The following is a 20,913-nucleotide window of genomic DNA, read 5'->3' as shown; positions in this document are numbered from 1 at the left end:
CATGCCTGTAATATTTATAACTGATTGCAAAATTAAAACAATACATGAATAATTAGCAAATAAAAGTCAGTATAATTATCTGAGTAGACAGAGTCCCTTGTTTTTTCCATCATCCAACATTTAGTAAATCCTATATAATTTAGCACAGTACTGAATATTCAGGCACTCACATACTAGCTGATTAAAAATCTAATTTGCCCGGGGGGTGGGGGGGTGCTAGGTGGCACAGTGAATAAAGCACTGGCCCTGGATTCAGGAGGACATGAGTTCAAATCTGATCTCAAACACTTGACACTAGCTGTGTGACCCTGGGCAAGTCACTTAGCCCTCATTGCCACACCAAAAAAAAAAAGTCTAATTTGCCATTATTAACATGGCTTTCTAGTAAAGTAGCCTTTTGTGTTTCTAACAGAAAATAATTACCAACATCTTCCTCCTTCCCTCAACTCCTATACCCCCACCCCATCCAGTTTTGTGGGAAGTCAGAGATATGCAGTATCAGCGAGGTTCCCTCTGTACCTCACTTCCCCTCTCCCATTTTACCAGGCAGGCTTCAGAATAGCTTCCTACCAGCACATGCAACATGACTTATCAGGCAGCTCTGACTCATTATTGCACCCTCCTCAAGAGGCAAAGACATGCAGAATCCACCTCCAACTTCTCCATTTATACTGGTAAAGAATCTTTCCTGATACTGATGCCCTAGTCCCAAGCCTGTGCCACTGCAGCAGAATCTTCCTGAAAGCCATGATGAAGGCACCTTTATGAAAAATGAGATTTTTTCCATTAGAGCCAGCTTCTTTCATATTCAGTTCTGTCATTTTAATCCACACCAACAAGAATGGGACTGGTTAAACCAGGAATATGACAAAAAGGCACTTACTAGGCAATTTTAATCAGCTGCCCATTAACTAATTTGTTCCAAAACTCACTCCAACCAGGATCAGAGCTCTTCAAAATAGTAGAAAAAGAATGGGGGTGGGGAGGAGCAGCCAAGATTCCTTCTGAGTCCTTAGTTGATGCAGAAAAAATTGAGGAATATTTACTATATGATATGGAATCATTTACTAAGTCCAAAGAAAAGCAAATTCCTCTTCTTAAGGGTATAGATCCTTCAAGATTCCTGGGGTCCTGAGGCCCCAATATAATTACCTGCTACTTTCCTTATTGCACACAAAAAAACACCCCACACCCCCATACTTTTAGAAATTACTCAGTCCAGGCTATAAGTAGTATCACTTTGATTCTGTTCAGAACGGTCATTTCCACATTTCTTTCTCATGACTCACTCTCATCCATCCTACACATATTTGTAATTTCTTTTTACTAAAATCACCTGCTACAAGGCCAGAATTAGTCTTAAAAATTAAATCTTAAGGTTTACAGACTTAGAAAACTGCCCCCCCCCAAAGTAGGTCTTAGCCATTATTCATTATGACAGTCATCCAAAAACTTATCCCTGAATCTTCTCTTTCCCAGTTCTTTTGAATGCTTTTTATATGACATGGACTCAAGGCCCTTCACAATCCTGGTCACCTTCATCTTAACAATGTCTTTGTCCAACTCAGGTCTAAAACTAAACCCGATATACCCTAGGGCAGGGTCTAAAAAAGAAGGAAATAAGTAGTAAAATAAGTACCTGAGTTGATGGACCTGTTTTGAATGAAGTAAATAACAGGCAGATATTAAATGCCTATTATGAGCGGAGCTCTATGCTAAACACTTGATAATATAAAGACAAACATAATACCGTCTTACTCCTCCTGTCCCACAGTCCTTAAATTATGTCATGGGTAATACACAAAAGGGATAGTTGTATTAAGAAAAAACATCTTTAAGCTGTCAAGCTTGGAGTTGGTGGCTAAAATGGCCTCTGAGCTAAAAATGGTGGGTTTTTTATTTTTTAAATATAATAAAACTATTTAAAAATGTAAAAGTCATTTTAGCTTGAGGGTCATGCAAAAATAGTATTTGGGCCTTGAAATCTGCCAAACCCTTCTTTGGGGGAACCCTGCATAGCCCTATGGTTCCTCAACTATCTACTCATTTCCCTTCACAAGACACTGTGTTTACATACATAATCCCAGACAAAGGAGATCATTTTAAGCCAGAACATAGAGATGCCCAAAGAAGATGGAGGAAAATCTTTCCTCATCTGGGATAGTTTGGTTTCCCCTAAGTTGAGCCTCCTTGGCTTGCCCCAGCAGTAACTAACTTTCCTGAAATCTGACCACCGTTTCATCATAGCGAGTACACTACATGTCTTTAAAATCATACCTAACTGGGGGCAGCTAGGTGGCACAGTGGATAGAGCACCAGCCCTGAAGCCAGGAGTACCTGAGTTCAAATCTGGCCTCAGACACTTAACACTTACTAGCTGTGTGACCCTGGGCAAGTCACTTAACCCCAATTGCCTCACTTAACAATTTTTTAAAAATAAATATATTTTTAAAATGCTTTAAAAAAAATCACACCTAACTGGCCTCTGAACCAGTCTACCTGAGACTAGTTCTACCAGAACAAATGGTTTGCCATTCATTTAAAGTCTCTACAGATCAGCTGCCTTCTTTTCTCCCCCCTCATTAAATTCTTCCTGGATTGTTTGGTTTCCTGTCTTTGCTGGCCACTGGTAGGTACTGCAGCCTCCCTACGTGCCACTCAGCACACCACACTGCAGTTCAGCTGCCAAAAATAACTCTTCAAAGCTGCTCAGCCCTCTCCCTTCATTGGGAGGCAAAATGGAGCAATCTGTTGTTTCAGGATTCCAAGCTTGAAAAGACACTGAAAAGTCACGGCATGATTTGCATCTCACAATATAGTCTAAAATAAAAAATTTAAAATCAATTTTTTAAAGCAAAATCAATTACTCAGAACTCTCAGTGAACTGGAATTTCCTTGTAATAAGACCATTAGAAAAGGGGAAAAAGGGGGCAGCTAGGTGGCACAGTGGATAAAGCACAGGCCCTGGATTCAGGAGTAATGGAGTTCAAATTGGGCCTTCAGACACTTGACACTTACTAGCTGTGTGACCCTGGGCAAGTCACTTAACCCCCATGGCCTCACCAAAAAAAAACAAAAGGGGGGGGGGGGAGGGGGAGGAGAGGGAAAGAAAGTCACAAGAAAATAAGATACCAGATTTTTAGTAACAGATATGTATGCCCTTAAAAAAACTCCAGATTCTATTTAGTTCCTTACATCCTTGAGATCTCTATAAGCAAAGTCTTATATTGTTGACCCTGAGAACCTTGCAAGATCATCTATGAAAGACTGACTTGGTGCCTTTTATAAAGACATTCAAACAAAGGCTGAAACACTCCTTACACATACCCCAAATAAGTTTATTTGAGGGGTTCAGGAAAACCAAAGGGAAAATTTGAAATAAAGCATTTTCTTCTATGTTTAACTCTCCTCAGCTAAGTCAAATATACCCTGATTTTCTTTTAGGAGATTAAAGTAAAATTAAAAATGAAGCAGCGTGTTGCAAGTCCAACTTTGCGTAAGCATTTCCCCCCACTGATTTCATCTAATGCGCTTCCTCAATTTCTTGTTAAGAAATTAGTTGAAGGCTCTCTCCAAGGACTGTTTAATGCTGAATACACGAGGAGTACAAGGTACTTAACATGTATGGATTCATATCTTAAAACTTCTAATTTCACTTTAATGCAATAACCACATCAGAGAAGTATGTGCTGGAGGTATTAGGAGAGCATCCCTAATCATCTAAATACCATAATTTAGGGAATTAAGTTCTACAATTCCACCTCCTTTTTTTAAAAAGTACAATTATTGGATGTAAAAAGCCCCTTTGCTTCAAAGAACTAAGATACGGTATGAAGTTTCATATAATCATTTCTGTATTTCAAATTTTTTTAAAATAGTGAATATGGAAGCAGCTAGGTGGCTCAGTGGATAAAGCACAGGCCCTGGATTCAGGAGGACCTGAGTTTGAATACGGCCTCAGACACTTGACATTTACTAGTTGTGTGATCTTGGGCAAGTCACTTAACCCTCATTGCCCTGCCCCCCCCCCAAAGTGGATATGAAATCTAGATAGTAGAAATAAAAGGGTCACCATTTGTCTCAGTTTCCCCATTTGTAAAATGAGGACCATATTTGTATTGCCTACTCGTGTGGTAGGAAAAGTTCTGAAAATCCTAAAGTCTTACATGAAATTGATCTATTAATAACTGCTATTTTATTGCTAACTTTACTACATGGAAAGGGATTTGGAATCTAGAATAGAGGTTGGATCTAGGATGAAGACATAATTTGGGGAGATGTTCAAGGGAAATGGAGGGAAGCCTTTAAATGCGCAAGGGCCACACTAATTTTCCCCACTCACCCAACAAAAACGAATGCCCTCTCAAAAGCTGTTATCTTGAATGGGTGAGTCATCTTGAATAAATATTGCTGCTGGCTCAAATTTATAAAGTGAAGATTTTAAAATTATCACTTCCCAGAGAAATAACTTTATTTCATCACCTCTAGTATTGTGATACAGAGAATAAAACCTGTGCAACCAACAGAGCAGCAGGGAGTCATCAGACCCACCCTATTCTGTGCCCTAGGGAACAGACACACCCTTGGATGTCCTTGGATGCCAGAAGGACCTAAGACTTCACTACTCTAATTTTAGCTGTAGGGGGCAAAGCAATTAATTCATTTTATCTACTAGCAGAAGCCATATTACGTATGTTGTGGGAACAGGCAAATCTAAAACCCACTTATCTTAAAGTCAGACCAATATGAAATCAATTCAAACATTTATTTAGTAGTCTAGCCTATCTAATGGGATGCCTCACAGAGAAGACTGTTCTGGCCCTCAAAAAGTTCACATTCTATTGTACATAGAAAAATACATTTACCATACCATAGCAAAACACACATAGAATTGGTAAAAAGGAGGAGCATGGAGAGAAGTAACATTCACTTTTTGCCAGTCTAAGTGAAGTTATAATTATGGCAATGTAATCTTAAAGAGAACAAATTTCTGATTCACATTCTGACCAAACCCAACAGATGCCAGTATTTTAAAAAGTTCCAGTCCCAGTGGAATTTGCATAGTTATTTTCCAATACTTTTAGGGGCCTTGTAAACAATGCATAACTCAGGAGATTAGTCTTTCGTTCTGAGAGGTCCCCTAGGGTTTCTATGGGATATCAGTTAATTGAGACAACACCAAAATAACTTTATTTCACAAAAATTTAAATCCAACAAGCATTTATTTTAAGTACTTCTATGCCAAGGCGAAAGGGATCCAAAAATAAGAAGTGGCCTATGTCCACAAGGAGCTTACAATCTCCAGGAAAGCAAGTTCAAGCTTTGAGTTTTTGCCCTAAATCAGAGGAAGATAAACAGACTTCCTTGAACTCTTCATCAATTAACAAAAAACATATTTGGAAGCTTCAGTTCTGAGCAACATTAGATTTAACTTTCTGTATAATGCTCAGGGAAATGCTGTTGCTCATTAATTACTACTATGCTAGAAATCATATACCATGAAGAATCACCACAAGTACCCATGTCTGCGATTTTTAGTGCAAAGTAAAATATACAAAATTATGGCATTTAACTCCTCTCTGACCCACAGTGTTACTCGATGGCAACAGGAGTAGGCATCCAGTTGTTACATACATTATCTTCTTCCTTGCTGTGTTAGCCCCCACTCCCAAACGAAGCACCAAATGAACATATTCAATATACAAGAAGCAGTAAGGAAAGTAAAGAGAATGTATGGGAAACTGCAAATAGATATGTCTGTGACACAAAAGAAAACCTTCCCTCTTTAAAGTTTCTTACTCTCCTTCCAAACAGGAGAAATTAGGCTTCTGCATCATGAGTGATGCATAAAATATGAGTAAGTTCCTAAGGCAGCCAGTCAGCGGTAGGCAGTCACCCAGTTAGCAGAAGCTACGTGCACCCGGCACTGAGAGAGATGGAGAAGTCTGGTCCAGCCTACTTTTACTTAAGCACTAAGTAAAAGCCCTATTGTGTGATTCCAAGGGAAGGCCCTAGGACCTACATCATAGGATTGCCCTTTTCCTCTTTCCAAGGCGCTTAAGCAAAGTGAAGGGAGTATTTCCAACCAGGTAAATAAAGACCAGACCAAGACTCAGATTCTGAGGCAAGGCATTGGACTCAGTGCTTTCTCCCCATATAGATCAAAGGCTGAACAAAACAGGAAATTATGAAAACTTTTACAGGAAAAAAAAAGTGCTAAGAAAACACACCCACCTACCCTTCTCTTTTACTACAGGAAAGGATTATGTAATTGTACCCTATTACATTGCCTGCAATAAATAATCAGGGGCAATTCTCCTCTCACCTCCCACTTGCAGTGGTACATGATGCTTTCTTTGCATGAGTATAATAACAGCACAGGGTAGAGTTGGGGAGGGGGAGAAGAGAAGCCTCCATCCGGTGATTCACAAACTCAGAGGTTCCCAAAACTACTACTTTATAGCGAGTGAGTCTGGTGGCTGCTAAAACCCAAAGAGGGAGAAAAGGGGAAAGTCCTGATCTTTGCCACAACTGAATGTAAGGGGAGCCCTGTACGGGCATTTGTGGGGGGGGCTGGATGAGGCAGGCTTCAAAGCAGAGGCAGAGTCTGAGATGCTCTCTCACTAAAGGGCTACCGAGGGCTCAATTAACCACTTGGCCTCACAACTCTATCATCTCCAGATCGGCTAGTCAGCCTATTTTAGGGAGACTTCCCTGTGAAAGGTCCGGCAGCCAGAGAAGAGATGGCCAAGGGTGGGGATCAAACTAAAAGCTAAAGTGGAAAGATTACTTCCGGAGATAAGAATAAAAGAGAGGGTAAGAATATGCACCAGTGGAACAGGGAGGGAGATGGAGTGGGGGAGGGGAAAAGCATGCACCAAGAGCTGGGAGGGGGAAGGAATGGGGGAGGGGAAGAGCATGCACCAAGAGTTGGGAGGGGGAAGGAATGGGGGAGGGGAAGAGCATGCACCAAGAAGAGTTGGGAGGGGGGATGAGATGTGGAAGAGCACACACCAGGAGAGTTGGTACGGGGGAGGGGAGGAGAAAAGGACTCACTCCAAGAGCAGGGAAGAGGATGGAAAGAGAAATGAGCCGCCCTAAAGGAACTGGAGGAAAGGGCTAAGGAGGAGACACACTAGGAAGTAGGAGAAAAATCAAGGAGGGAGAGAACACACACGCTAGAAGAGATGGGGTGAGTGATGAAGAGAGGGATGAGATGAGGAATGGTGTGGGTAAAGAAATGCATCAGAAGGGCCGGAAAGAGATGAAACAGGATGGGAGAAAGCATCGGAGGAGCTGGGATGGAATGAGATGAAATTAGGGGTAGGGGAGGAGGTGGGGGGGGGATTGTAGGGCCAGGGGAGTTGCCTAGGCTCCCCTCAATCTCATGGTTCTCAAAAACATGCATCTCCTGGTCAGGTCTGGGTGTAGGTTAGGACAAAAAGGAGGCTACGATAGGGGCCTCACCTTCTAGCGCAGGCGTTCCCTTCCGAAGATCTGCAAAACACGATGTGTCCTCTTCCCGAAGCGACGCTCTTCTACCGCCTTGCAACGCTGCAGTCTCAAGGTGATCCCACAGTCGCAGCACTACCGCAGATTCATACGCAGTCTCCGCCCCCGTCCCCTCCCCCTCTCTGTCTCCCAACGTCCTTTCCCAGTTCTTGCTGCCTTATAAGTCTTCGACCTTCTTTTGGTAGTGTCCTCTAGTTAGGCGAAGCAGGGGGCGGGGAGGGCCAAAAGGAATAGCTCTTTTCTGAGGGATTCAATTTTCTGGCGGAAGGACATGTTGCAGTTGAATACAATAATGTACACGACAACCAATGAGGAGGCCCCTGGGTTGCCGAACCAGCTCTCGGTCAGCACTGGGCGGCCCTGCCCTCTGCCCGCAGACCCTTTGAATTGTACTGATTTAGACGAGATTACTGCCTGGTGTAGATGGATAAGGAGGAAGAGATCCTTTATTCTCAGTCCTTTCAGTGACCTACCCGGCCAGGGAATACTATTTCAAATTCCCTTTCTTCCAAAACTGTAAATTCTATTGCCTAGGGTCACCCCATCTCTTCCCTTTAGCCCTATCAGCAATGATGACCTCGGCTCAGCACCTTGAGCACCCTCGGCTCTGATCATCCCCAGCCTACCCTCTTTTCCGCTGAACAGTTCATAAAGGGCATAGCTTTACATTTCAGTTCTTTTCTTTCTCTAACATCCATCCCCCGCGCCCCCCCCCCCGATTTAAATCTGAGTCTCGGAATCTGATTATATGTACTTTCCCCCAATTCCCGCCTTCGCCATCACTTTTCTCCTTTTTCCCCACATCCCAGGCAAGAATTTTCTCCTCTGTAGCGTGGAGCTCTATGCTGGGGGACAGGATGTGACGGAAGACAGTGGGGGGTGGAAACGGGTGGACAATGACTAAGCGGGCAGATAGATGGGTATCTGAGACCCACGTGTTACTCTTATGTATGGACATGAACCGAGTTCCAGTGGGTGGATTTTTCGGTATCTCTGAATATGACCCTGATGGTCGCGCTCAGATGTCAGAAGGAAAGTTAGAGCCCAAAATTGATAACTTTTTGTCCTTATACTTCAGTAATCCCTCCCAGTATTTGCCACAACTCCCTCCCCCCCCACCAGGCAATAATCTAAAGCAGCTCTGTCTGTACCTACACAGAGACGTGAGATTTCAACCCTAGAACTTCGAGGTTATTCTTTCTTTGCTATAGGAAGGTTGGGCCTGGGCAGGGGGAGTTGCTCATCTTTCCTGCAGTGGAGGTTGTAAATGAAAAGGATCATGCTAGTGGAGAAAGGAGGAGAGGGCAGGGGAGAGGAACTGTAAGAATCTGCTTTTTCCTCATCTTATTGGATGGTATATAATATCTTTTTGCTCGTAGCACAGGAGTTCTTAACTTTTTTTGTGTCATGGACCCCTTTGACAAGCTCTTGAAGCCTATGGATGCCTTCTCACTTTTAAATAGTTAAAGGAAATGCTGAATTTCAGTTAGAGGCTACTGAAAATCAAGATTGATTTTTCCCCTCCTTCCAACTTCACATACCCCATGAAATCTTTCTGTGGACCCCAGGTTAAGAACTCCAGCTGTACCAGCCTAGAGTGTAGAACTTTGAATAAAGCTTTGGAAGGAAGACTACCAAAGAAAAAAATCAGAGACCATTGAGTCTATATTGAAAAATTGACATTGCTGGGAAGTTTGGAAAAGATAGAATCGGAGGCAGATCTGAGATCCAGACATACAGGAGCCAGAAAAAACAATACAACTATCAAGCCCAAGAAGAAAGACAAAGGGGCAGATAATGGTAATATTTATAGAACTTTTCAAGGACCTTAAGACCTAGGTTAGGTATTTGACAGATGAGGAAACAGATTTAGAGAAGTTATAAATGGACTTCAACCTACTGTCTTCTGTGACAACTGTTCGTCCTCTTCTTTTTTCACTCTTCATCCCCATGGCACACGTGGAACAGAAAGGGCTGATAGCAATTGTTGTGGGGAAATAGGGTAGGGGGTTAGGGTTTGGGGTCCTTAGGAATTCCTCCTTAAAGAATTACACCCTCTTGCACACAAACTCAATAGAATAAGATAATAATTTATTTAGGGGCTAAGGAAGGGAAACCAAGAGAGAAATCCTTGGACTTCTCATGGGGAGAAGGCATAGAACAGATCGTGGCTCTGAGGTACCAATCTCCTCTAGCAAAAGACAGGAAGATACTTTTATAGGGGACTGATGGGGGTGATCATCTGACTGTGGAAAGTTCCCTTAGTGAGGGAGGACCTTCCCCCAACTGGTGGTGGCTAGGGGAGCTGGTTGAGGGGTGGCTTGGGATCTCTCAAGCCATCTCTCTCCTCCTCCCAGCACAAAGGCAGCAGTCACACCTAATCTTATCTCCCCAGGGGTGAGGGAGACTGGAATGAAAGGTGGTGGTCCTGGAGCTAGCTCAGTCCTGATCAGGTTCTACTTATCTCTTTAGGTGTGTCTGTCCTTTGGTTTAGTTTCTCAAGGAGAAGGTTCTTTGATGTACCCCCAGAGAACTTCTGGGGTGCTAGGCCCTATAACACAATCAAACTACAGATGTGAAAGCAGCAGCTAATTAAGGGTCAAATAAGATTGAATGAAATCATATATGTAAAGCACTCTGCAAAACTTCAAGTGATATAATTTGTAGCTATTTTTGTTTGTTTTTGTTTTGTGAGGCAATTGGGGTTAAGTGACTTGTCCAGGGTCACACAGCTAGTAAGTGTCAAGTGTCTGAGCTCAAATTTGAACTCAGGTCCTCCTGAATCCAGGGTCGGTGCTCTATCCACTGTGCCACCTAGCTACCCCTATTTTTGATTTGTCATGTATATGTCAACACTTCTGTTCTTAACCTCAGATTCCTTCAAGCACTAATATTCTGTTACTCTAGTGGATTCTCAGTGTAAGGAACTTAGTTGCTTTCTTTCCCAAGAGTTTTTAATTCATCAGTGGGGTCACTTAATCCTCATTGCCCTGCAAAAAAAAAAAAAAGAAAAAAAAGGCATTAACCCAAATTTAGTTCATCCCCCTACTTCAGTAGACTCTACGAATTTTAATGTGTTGAATGAAGGCAGCAATTGGCAGTTGAATAAATAAAACGTTGAATGAAAAGCAGAACTCACAATACTTCTTCAATTGAAGTTTGAAAGAATCAGTTTTCAATATGGTATGGTGAATTAATATTGATTATAGTAACAACAATAGCTAATTTTTACATAGCTTTACTAAGTGCCAGGAACTGTGGTTTATATTTTACAATTATTATCTCATTTGATCCTTACAACAACCTGGCAATGTAGGCACTATTATTCCCACTTTACAGATAAAGAAACTGAAGCAAACAGAGGTAAAGTGATTTGCCCAGGATTACATAGCTGGTATTGTTGAAAAGAAAATGTGTTTTTCTCCCTTTTGCCCTGATTAAGGAGGCAAAACTCAGAACAAGGAGAATTAAAGCAAGTATTAAAAATGTCCATTGATGGGCTAATTACTAGAGACCAGGAACGAATTCAAGATGGAGCCAGCTTTTATTGATAACTTTTGTAACAAGATAAAGACAATTAAGATAGGTCCAGTTCAGCAAAAGGGGCTGGGTCGTAGCATTTCAGTTCCTCCCCAGCTGCCTGTACGTGATCTTTATCAGGCACAAATGGTGGGGAGTGGGGGGTGAGGGTGACTTGGTACGTGATAAATAGCAGGTAATACAAAGCAGCTGAAGGGGCAACTCCTCCCCCAACACTGACTGACAAGCAGGCCTGGGAACACTGGATCATGGAGTTAGCCTAATTTTCAATAGTGTCTTGAAGCTGGATTTGACTCCAGGTCCAAGAAAAGGAACATTAAACTAAAATTAGGAGATCTAGATTCTAGTCCCAATTCTACCACTAATTAACAGGTTCTATAACCAACTGTATTCATAACCAAGTCTGAAACCTTGGGCAAGTCACTTTTTCTCTTTCTGGGCCTTAGTTTTTTCAGCAGTAAAATGGGGTAGTAACAATCATTCCCCTCCCAGTTATAAGATATTTGAACTATTCTTTCCTATAATACATTCTGGCCTTTACTCTGACCTAAACCCCAAACTTATCGGTTATGATTCGAGAATCAGGCACCAGAGGTAACAAGAGCCCATATGTTGCTGATTAAGTACTCTGGCTAAATCACTTCAGGCTCCTGTTAGTCCAGATAAACTGGAGAAAGTGAGCAGCCTAGAGTAGAAGGAAATACCAGAAAAGTAGTTTCCTGTTCCATTTGAGTGACATTTTTTCCTTCTGATTTCCTCTTAAATATCCTTTTAAGTTCCTAAAACTGTACCCTTGGGTATTATTCAGGGAGAATTAAGAGTCTGAGTAGTTTAGGTAAGAAGGCCTTAATGCAGGGTTTCTAATTTTCTGTGTCCTGGATCCCTTTGATAGTTTAATGAAGCTTATAGATCCTTTCTCAGAATAATTGTAATCAATAACAACTTATAACTGAAGTGATCCTAAATTTCAGTTAGCTGTTTAGAGACATTTTTTTCTCCTTCAAATTCATAGACTTCCTGAAATCTAGTCACAGATGCCTCAGGGATCCATGAATTACAAATTAAGAACCTCAATCTTAATCTATGGATGACATAGGATGAAAAAACCCCTATACATAGTGTTTTATTCTCTTTGAATAGAATCAATAAAAGGAAAAGACAATATGTAATAGAACATTTACCATGCAACTGGAATCTACAACTTCTCCTAAACTCAGACCATCCCAAGAGTATATAGGCAAACTCTAAACCCAGAAAGACATGATTCAGTTTGTCTTGATTCCCACAAGCAACCCTGCTATCAGGTAAGGGCCGTATAGAAAATGTAACATGGTTTCTATCTAGTAATTGACTTATTGTGTCTAGGAGTTTCATTGTCCATGGGGTTGGGGGGAGGCATTATAGCAAGAGACCTCAGCAGCCAGAACTGACTCTCAACTCCACTGAATTGACTGACTTCAAGTCCAGTCTTCTATTCATTCTGCTGCCTCTCACTACCTGCTTTGTATTGGAGGAATACACCTATAAAGTTTCAGAGAATGAACTATGTGCAATAAAAGTATCCGTGTGTGTGTGTGTGTGTGTGTGTGTGTGTGTGTGTGTGTGTGTGTGATATCTTTGTTCAGGGAATCTATCTCCCAGAAATGTATGCAAGCTAACCAACATAAACTTGAGTGCCTCTTATCAACCTGGAAACTGAACAAACTTTGTGGGACCCTCTTCTTTGACAGAAGCTTCACTCTCCATTTCTGCTGCATTCCTGGATAGTGAAGTACATGTTGATGTGTGTCTCTGCAAATATGTATGTCTATGTGCATGCACATATAGATGTATACATACATTCACACATATACACATACACATATGCATAAATATGGAAAGAGAGTTGGTGCAGCTGGTGACCTTGCATTTCATTTCAGTGTTGCCCTTGCATCAGGTGCTAGGTGACCTCAAAACAAAAACAAAACCCCAAAGAAAGCATCCACTTCATCTACTTCAGATTCTCCATGGCCAGGAAGGTCACTGGTGCCTGTTCCTCCAAGAAACTCGTAAGCCAGACTATGCACATTATCTCCATGCATGAACCATAATTCTTTTATATTTCTCCATAGCATTTTTTTACTGCTTTACAAATTAAAATGGACCTACCAGCTGTATATCTCCCCAGTTCAACATCTAGACCTGGACAAACCTTAGCCTGAGAGGTTCTAGACTCAAGACAATAGCACAGACTTCCTCCTTCAGGGTCTTTCTTATTAGGAACAGGGTTTTTGCATGGTCAAATGATTTTTAGTGTCTCTCTACCCTCACCAGAGCTTAAGCATTATTTTATTACTGAGTGAGGGTGTGGGAAGGGGAAAAGGGGAGACTAAAAGGGTGACACATTTTAATTTGTTGCCCCCTTACCCCCTCCAAAACATTTCCACAAGCTCCTACTGCCGGTGTCGTCTTCTGTAGCTCCTGAGATGATAAATCACTACTTACAACAGAGGGTCTTAACTTAAAGTTAGATTTTAGGGGGCCACTAAACTTGGATGAGAAAAAATTACATCTGTATTTTCACTAACCTTTAACTGAAATCTAGTATTTCTTTTAATTATGAATTTAAAAAATATTCTCCTGAGAAGGGGTCCGCAGGCTACACCAGGCTGCCAAATTGTAAGAACCCCTAACACAGAAGAAGAGGACAGAAACATTGGGCTCTGAGGAGTTTTGGTCTGTTGGTGTCTGCTAAAAATTTGGCTGAGACTCAGCTAAGGCTACTTATCAAGAATGGCTTTTAAAAAAGAAAAAAAAACAAAGAATGGGTTTACAAAAATATTCATAGCTGCTCTTTTTGTGGTAGCAAGGAATTGGAAATTGAGGGGATGCCCATCAATTGGGGAATGGCTAAACAAATTGTGGTATATGAATGTAATGGAATACTACTGTGCTGTAAGAAATGATAAGCATCTGAACTTCAGATAAACCTGGAAAGACTTACATGAATTGATGTTGAGTGAAATGAGCAGAACCAAGAAAACTCTGTGCACAGTATCAACAACATTGTATGATGATCAATTGTGATAGACTTAACTCTTCTTAGCAGTACAATGATCCAATGATCCAAGGCAATGCCAAAAGACATGTTGGAAAATGCTCTCCACATTCAGAAAAAGAACTATGGAGTCTGAATGCAGACTGAAGCATACTATCTTCACTTTTGTTGTTGCTTTTTTGTTATTGTTCTTGTTTATTCTTTCTTGTGTTTTTTCCCTCTTTTGTTCTGATTAATGTGGAAATATGTTTAACATAATAGTAATGTATAACCTATATCAAATTGCTTGCTGGCCTTGGGAGGGGGAAGGAAAGGGAGAAAAATTTGGAACTCAAAAAATATCTTTACATGTAATTGAGAAAAATAAAAATAAAATAATCTTTATTTTTAAAGAAAGAATGGCCTGAGACAGTTTCAAAATTGGGCATTGGGAGCTACACTCAGAATCAGGACGTATTTAGATCCATCCTGCCCTGCCTTTGGGGCCGGTGTAATTCTGTCTGGTTGGCACAGCCTTTCTGGCATAACCTATGAGAGACTGGAAAAGAGGAAGAAAGGCTAGATTTTCAGAGGCTTGCAATGACTTGACTATAGTGATCTAATATTTGCTCTGTTGTCTTCACTGGTATGGTGCTCACTGTTTATGCTTCCCAGAGGACAGGCAGCTAGGAACTTGTTGGCTTCTGTTCCCCCTGGGAGCTCTACCTTATGCAAGAAACCTTTCCTGATCTTCCCATCTGCTACTGCTTTCCCTTTCAAAACTACCTTGTATTTATTTTTATTTTCCCCCTGAATATGTTTATATATATATACATATATACATATAAATACATACATATATATGCATACACACACACATATATATAAACATACATGGTACCTTCCTCATAGATTATAAACTCATCGAGAACAAGAAGAATATAATTTGTCTTGGTATCTCTATTACCTGGTACATTTATTAAGCTCATGATAGGTATTTAATAAATGCTTGTGATTCATTGATTAATCTTGTGTAGCCTATGTTGAAGTCCTATACAGTTAGCCCTTCCACATCATGGGCGTTAGGAGCACAATGTCTGTCCCCTTGATCTGGAAAATCAGAGTAAAAAATTTTGGTCCACCTTTTCTACCAGAGAAGAAGGCTGAATTATTATATGGTATTAAAAGATAAAATATGGGGGCAGCTAGGTGGCACAGTGGATAAAGCACCAGCCTTGGATTCAGGAGGACCTGAGTTCAAATCCAACCTCAGACACTTGACACTTGCTAGCTGTGTGATCCTGGGCAAGTCACTTAACCCCAATTGCCTCACCAAAAAAAAAAAAAAAAAGGAAAATAAAGATAAAATATGTTGCTATTCCTCAATAAAGAATTACAGTCTTGCACACAGTCCAATTAGAATTAAAATGTTTTTTTATTTGGCACTAGGGTAGGTTACCAAGGGGGAAGTTAAAGGTTTTGCCTCAAGGGGAAGAGAGCTTAGAAACATTCTCCTCCAATTGATGAAACATACTATCCACCTCCAAAGAAACAACTGATATTGAAGGAACACAGACTGAAGCATGCTATTTTTTACTTTCATTTTTTCCTTTTATTCAAGTTTTCTTGTGCAAAATGACTAATATGTTAATGTTTTACATAATTGTACATGTATAACCCATATCTGATTGCTTACCATCTCAGGGAGGGGGGGAGAGGAAGGGATAAAAATTGGAACTCAAAACTATAAATAAACATATTTATTACTTTTTTAAAAAGTACCCCCCCCCAAAAGAAACATTCTCCTCCCAGAATAGGAGGAAGGCAAAATTCTTTATAGAGGATAGATGCGGTGTCCACCCGAAAGTGGAAAGTTCCTTTTGGGGGTGAGGTGGGGAAAACCTGGATGCACTTGTCATATTCCTGAGAGTTGACGGGGATTTAAAAAAAAATGATAGTCCTGACCTTTGATACAATTTCTGTCTCCTAGTTATGGTTAGGTAGTAGCCATGCCTAATTGACTTTCCTACTATAGAATTTTATCTCCCCTAACTTATCTATCCTGATACCTAGTTGGTCACTCTAAACTTTAATAGTTCCTTGATTCTTGGATATGTCAGTCCTGTTCTGGTCATCTTTGGTTTTGCTTCTCTCAGGAGAAACTTCTTCTAATTTATCCTAAGCCCCAAGTCAGTATTTTTTTTGGGGGGGGGAGCAGGGCAATGAGGGTTAAGTGACTTGCCCAGGGTCACACAGCTAGTAAGTGTCAAGTGTCTGAGGTCGGATTTGAACTCAGGTCCTCCTGAATCCAGGGCCGGTGCTTTATCCACTGTGCCACCTGGCTGTGCCCCCCACCCCATGTCAGTATTATACAATATTATGCATATAATTTAGGCATTTCTGAATTTCTAAACTTTTTCTGTGTCATCTTCTGGCCTTTTGTATGTTGTCTAAAACTCTCCTAAAATCCCATTTAATTTCTCATGCCAAACACACAATATATCAAAACCATAATACAGAAAGCCTCAGTGTGGAAGCTTGGAAGGAGTCAGGTTGCAGAGAATACCCTAAAGCAATTAGGAAAGTGATGGTGCTTATTGACCAATTCAGCCTCAGAGTCATGTGTCTAAGCCTATTTCCACATCTCTATAGAATGACCTGAGCTAAGTAGTTTGTAGCAGAGCCCAAAAGATTGGTAGGCAGGTGAAGAGTTTTCCTGTCTTATCCCAGTTAGCTTTGCTTACTGTTCTCTCCTAAAGCAGTTACTACAGCTAGCGCCTCCCTCCCCTCGCTCCACCCAGAAATTGTCTACATTGCTTTGTGGTGCTCCTTCTTTGCTGACTTTTCGAGGAGGCCAGGCCCTGACTTTTGCCTAGCCAGGACTTTCCCCCAGTTGGGAGGACTGACTCTAACAAAGAAGTTCAGGAGATGGAGCCTAATGAAACATCCCTTCCTTGAACCCCCAATGCTCAATGCATTACTTGCTGCCTGTTTTCCTACCTGTGCCTTCATATAACAGGAAACATGCATTAGTGCATGCTTGCTCATGAAAATGTATGTAAAATATGTGAACATATGCCCCTAATGCTATTAAGTAGCTCACAAAAACCCACTTTTAAATTTCTTCTGGTTCTTAATGGTATGCCTATCAGGAGGTCAGAGACCATATGGCCTTCTGTGAGCCTGATGAATTGAATACACAGGGATCTCAATAAAGACTTGTTCTTGTTGAATCAAAAGTCTAAGACCAGGAGAGTTATTCATTCATGTGATCATATGTCTCCCTCTGACCTTTCTCTCCATTCTGTCTGACCTGCCCCCTCCCCAACCAGTGTCCCTGCACTCTCTCCCATGTGTGCTTCCTAGATGGGGAATCATAAGATCTTAGAGCTGGGAGAGCCCTCAGAGATTATTGAGTCCTACCCCTTCATTTCTCAGATGAGGAAAGAGAAATAGGGTGTCTTGCTCAGAGTCACATTGCTAGTTAGTAGCCAAACCTGAATCCAAATCCAAATCTTCGGATTCCAAGGCTAGTGTTCATTTTACTATGCCACACTGTATTACTGCTTGTGACCAAAATATCTGACATCAGTCAAGTTTGTCTTAAGGATCCCTTATTCTCTTCTAGTGATATCACTCCCGCCTCTTGCTAAATGTATCTCTAATGTCCAGGATCCTTTTCTTCTTTTCTTTTTTGTGGAACCCAGGATCTTTATTAAGGGTCCTCATACCAATTGTTACTAGTCCTGTTGCCGCCCCCTTAGGACTGACAGTGAGCTAATGTGTTTGATCTCCTATATAATAAAGTTTAACAGAGGCACTCTAGAGATAATGTCTTTTTTTTTTTTAGTGAGGCAATTGGGGTTAAGTGACTTGCCCAGGGTCACACAGCTAGTAAGTGTTAAGTGTCTGAGGCCGAATTTGAACTCAGGTACTCCTGCCTCCAGGGCTGGTGCTCTATCCACTGCACCACCTAGCTGCCCCGCTTAGAGATAATGTCTTAATCCAAAGGGTAGAATTTCTAAGTCTATGATAGGTGGATGTGGGAGATAGTTGAGACTGGGAGAGCCAAATCCTAGGACTTCAGAAAAGCAGCAGCCTTTTCAGATGAGCTGGAGAGAGCCTGCCTCTATTCCCAGCTTCTTTTTTGTGGAGATTCTCTGAGCTGATTCATCAGGAACCTTCTCTGCCTTACTAGAGATTTCACTGTACTTTGAGCAAATTTGGACCTAAAGTTCCCAGCTCCTCAATCTCAGATTCCCTTGAGCAGAAAAGATACTGAAAGTCCTTGAAAATTATTTAGCTCTGTGAATAGGAGGCTCCTCACCCCAACACCAAGTCTTTTTACTGAGTCATTCTCACTCTATTCTATTGTTCCTGGATGGAAAACTACCAGGAAGGAGGATGACAATGACTGAGAACTCCTCCCTAATCCAATACTCCTCCCATCCTGCATTATCATCTACTTGTATTTCTGAGCATTCTGGGAAGAGGGAGGCCTAGAAAGAGGATAGGAGTAGTGTGTAGAAAGGCTCAGGGTCCTGGTCTTGTCCTGTTCAAAGGGTGACAATGAGCAATTAAATTCATTAAGCCCAAGGTCTGGAGTGTCATGTAATTTTGTGCTAATGCCAGGGGTTATAGCTAGAGAAACGGGTGTGGCTGACAATTTCTCTTGAGCCCTAGATCTGGAGTGTCTAAAATGATTTCAAATATTATAAAATAACAGATTCATAATAGTGGTGGGGGACGAAAGAGAAAGAGACTGTTGAGGGATCAGGGATCTTGCCACCACCCAAAAACTAATCTAGACTCTTCAGAGGGCTAGTGTGAAGGCAAAGGCCTTCAAGCTCTTTGTTTTCTTAGCAATTCTCCATCTCCATTGGTAAACATTAAAGTGTGGGGAGAAAGTAAGCAGTGTAGATGAGAGACAATTCTCTAGGAAGGAGGCCTCAGATTATTTTCTCAGATTTTATAGAGATTATTTCCCTGAGAGAATTGAACTTTTTTTCAGCCCTTGGGCCACTTCTGGGGGAAAAAATGGCCAGAATGCCAAGGGTGAATAAAGACAGGACCAGGAGAGGTCAAGGGTGTTAAGTCTAAGGGGCTTAAGGGGTAAAGTCTTGGGGGCAGGAGCATTTGGATTATTCCCTAGGTTTGTTTGTTTATTATTTAATAAAGGTCTTCATACAGATTACTGACCTGAATCAATTTAGACCCATAATTATATCCCAGAGAACAGGAGAACCTAGCTGTGGTCATCTTGCCCCATTGACCCTTAGTAGTGGTTGGGGTGGGAAAAGAGGGACATTTACAGACTTAAACTCCTGAATGATTAGCCTGATAACCTAGACAATGACATGAATGGGGGAGGGATGCACTCACTTGCTCCTTCTTCCTGGGAACACCAGAATACCATCTGGTATCCTTACTTGGCCCCTACGACTACCACTTCCCAGAGACCCATGTTCATTACACTTATCTCCCATCCATTCTTCCCACTTACCCTCTGGGGCATGTTACTCCTGATGTGCCACCTATCTTGGGGACTTTAGTTACTTGGAACATCTGGAATCAGCAGGGAAAGGTCACAAAAGAAGCAGCACCTTCCCTCCTCCATCCCATAGTAAACTCTACCTTAGTCTTCCCTTCTAACACCCTGACCTCCCATTTCCTTAGCTTTCTCCACTCCTATGACTTCTATCTCTAAATTACTTCAACCATACAGAGGAGTGGCCATACCTTAGTACCTTTCCCTACCTCGGATCAATTGAATTTGCTCCATATGCCATAATTCCTAGTTATAGCTCTGGCTAGTTTATCAGGAGTCATACTGCAGAGGTCCCTCGGACCTCTCATAATCCCAGAATTATCCTGCTGCCCCCCTGATATAGCAGAACCCTTTCTGTCAGAACTTCTTTATCAGGATTGAATTAACTAGAAATTTGCCTCATTCACTTTAGGTTTTGGATTAGGAAATCAAGAGTTCCCTAGTAGATAAGTGATCAAAGGATATAGAAAAATAGTTTGAAAGAAATACTAATTATCAACAACCACAAGAAAGATCACTTTGAGTAGCTAATAAAGAAATGCAAATTAAAACAACTCTGAGGTTCAACCTCTCACCCTTCAAGTTGGCAAAAAAGATATAAGATGGAAATAGTTAATGCTGGAGAAAATGGGGAAAGCAGGCATACTAATACACTCTTGTTGGAATTAGAAAGGCCCATTTATACCTGTTCATAGAAGCATTTTGATTTCATGGTAGCACAAAAACTAGAAACAAAGTGCAAATGAATTAACCTTTTGGGACTTCAGGTTCTTTTGTAAAACAAGGAAGTTGGACTGGATTTTTAAGGTCCCTTTTCATTCTAGATCTCTGATATAAACTTTATACACATAGAAGATTAGAGATTTATGTACAAATATATAACTACTTGAGGGCAGAGACTATTCCATTTTTCTTTTTGTATCTATACAATCTAGTACAGTGTCTGATATATAACAGGTGTTTAATGATTGTTTGCTGATTGTTGATTATCTCAATATAATGAAATATTGTTGTGTCATAAGTAATGAGGAATATGAAAAATTAAAAGAAACACGTGGAGACCTGTATGACCTGAGAGTATGAAGCAAGAAGAAGCAGGGGGACAATATATACAATGGCTATGATAATGTAAATGAAAACAACATTAAACGGCAATCAGTTCTGCTTAATTGTAACAACTAAGTTCGCTCCTTGAGAGTCTCAAGATTGGTTAGGCATAATGACAGAGTTAAGATTCTCAGGTGACTATACAGACTGAGATAGGTGGTAGTTTTTAGGGTCAGTCAACATTATTGTT

At 41.1% G+C, this 20,913-nt stretch overlaps 1 protein-coding gene across 3 annotated transcripts in view; it reads right to left on the bottom strand.

Annotated features, from left to right (window-relative positions):
- Window positions 1–7,621, bottom strand: part of PKM (pyruvate kinase M1/2) — a 33,940-nt gene extending 26,319 nt beyond the window's left edge. For 2 of the 3 annotated variants that reach the window (XM_043981712.1, XM_043981710.1), the window contains exon 1: window positions 7,468–7,621. The gene's annotated coding sequence lies outside the window, so the exon portion shown is untranslated. The remainder of the gene's footprint in view (window positions 1–7,467) is intronic. The other variant, XM_043981711.1, reaches the window with a different exon arrangement.
- Window positions 7,622–20,913: the final 13,292 nt, after the last annotated feature.

The sequence above is a fragment of the Dromiciops gliroides genome, chromosome 2, assembly GCF_019393635.1.
Source record: "Dromiciops gliroides isolate mDroGli1 chromosome 2, mDroGli1.pri, whole genome shotgun sequence".
In the NCBI taxonomy this organism is placed as follows: domain Eukaryota; kingdom Metazoa; phylum Chordata; class Mammalia; order Microbiotheria; family Microbiotheriidae; genus Dromiciops; species Dromiciops gliroides.
Note: the sequence above shows the minus strand (reverse complement) of the source record. Positions and strands in the feature narration are given on the sequence as shown.